Source organism: Hippopotamus amphibius, chromosome 13 (assembly GCF_030028045.1).
Source record: "Hippopotamus amphibius kiboko isolate mHipAmp2 chromosome 13, mHipAmp2.hap2, whole genome shotgun sequence".
NCBI classification, from domain to species: domain Eukaryota; kingdom Metazoa; phylum Chordata; class Mammalia; order Artiodactyla; family Hippopotamidae; genus Hippopotamus; species Hippopotamus amphibius.
This window is the reverse complement of record NC_080198.1, coordinates 100,932,134-100,933,889: the sequence shown is the minus strand read 5'-3', so window position 1 is coordinate 100,933,889 and position 1,756 is coordinate 100,932,134. Positions and strand designations below refer to the sequence as shown.

Sequence of the window (1,756 nt, the reverse complement as noted above, 5' to 3'; positions counted from 1 at the left end):
GCAGCTGTCTTCTGTGTCCTCTTCCCCTGCGGCTCGCATCAGTCAGGGTGACTGGAGGGTGACCGACTGCACCGGTTTCCCTGGGACTGGTGCATTCTGGGGCTGGACGTCCTGTGTCCTGGCAAACCCCTCAGTCCCCAGCAATCCTGGATGGTCACCCTCATGGCCTGTTGCCCACGTGGACTTCCAGAGCAGCGGGCGTCGTCTCCTTAGACGCTGAGAGGGCAGGAGGGAGAGACGGGGTGCAGTGGGAGAGGCTGGGGCATCAGGAATACATGGGGTCCAGGAGAGAAGGGGGTGGAGGTCAGATCTCCGGCCCCCCAGGCACAGGTCTGCTCCCCCCCAGGGCCTGGCTATTGGTCCTTCTAGGTCCCCGAGGTTTCTGCCCCCTTATTTTTCCTTATGCTCTCCCCCACCCAGATGGTGGGTGCTCTGCCCCCACCTAGCACCCCAGGGACCCAGGCATGGCTGAGCCCCCTCGGCTGGGCTCAGGGTGGTGCCCTCAGGGGACCTGGCCCTGGCTCCTCTTCGTTTAGCTCCAGGCTCAGCAAACCACAGTGTCTCAGCCATATCCAGCCCACGGTCTATTTTCGTATGCCTGGCGACCTAAGAATGGTTTTTGTTTTCGAAGATCAAAAAAAAAAAAGAGTATTTTGGGGACTTCCCTGGTGGCACAGTGATTAAGAATCTGCCTGCCGACGCAGGGGACATGGGTTCGAGCCCTGGGCTGGGAAGGTCCTGCACGCCAAGTAGCAACTAAGCCCGTGCGCCACAACTACTGAGCCTGTGCTCTAGAGCCCGTGAACCACAACTACTGAGCCCATGCGCCACAACTACTGAAGCCTGTGTGCCTAGAGCCTGTGCTCTGCAATAAGAGAAGCCACCACAATGAGCCCACACACTGCAACGAAGAGTAGTCCCCGCTCGCTGCAACTAGAGAAAGCCCGCTTGCAACAACGAAGACCCAACTCAGCCAATAAATAAATAAATTAATTAATTAATTTAAAAGAAAGAGTACTTTGCAACATGTGAAAATCGTATGTGAAATTCAAATTTCCACGTCTATAAATAAAGTTTTATTGGAATCCAGCCACACGCATTCACTCACCTGTAATCTCTGGCTGCCTTCCTGATCCAAGGGCAGGAGAGGCTGGACTGCCCGCAAAGTGTAAATGGTCTCTGATCCTTTGAGGACAGTTTGCTGACTCCAAACTGGAGGCTTGTGGGAACAGTTATGCTAATTATAGCTTTTTTTTTAAAAAAAAATGGAATGCGTTGCAAATTTGCACATCGTCCCTTCTTGGGGCCATGCTAATCTTCTCTGTACTGTTCCAATCTTTGCATAAGTGCTGCCAAAGCCAGAATTATAGGGTTTTTTTAAACCTATAAAATGGAGCAACTGCAAAAAACCTGCGTTGTGTGTGTTTTTTAAATTGTGGTAAAATATACTTAACATCATATTTATTATTTAATAATCTGTGAGTATATAGTTCAGTGTCTTTACATACATTCAGTGTGTACCCATCACCACTGTTTTTACCCAAAACTTTTTCATCACCCCTGTGATGGTGAATTTTATGTGGCAATTTGACTGGGCAGCAGGGTGCCCAGATGGTTGGTCAAACAGGATCCCGGGTGTGCCTGTGAAGGTGGTTTTGGATGAGGTTAGCACTGGAATCGGTAGACTGAGTAAAGCAGACTGCCCGCCCCCAAGCAGGTGGGCCTCACCCAACCCACTGAGGGCCTGACCTTCATA

General features: G+C 51.0%; 1 non-coding gene across 1 annotated transcript; it reads right to left on the bottom strand.

Annotated features, from left to right (window-relative positions):
• Positions 1–1,259: 1,259 nt before the first annotated feature.
• Positions 1,260–1,361, bottom strand: LOC130835447 (U6 spliceosomal RNA). Its single transcript, XR_009048930.1, has one exon. It is a non-coding gene; the product is annotated as a U6 spliceosomal RNA (small nuclear RNA).
• Between the last annotated feature and the right edge of the window lie 395 nt (positions 1,362–1,756).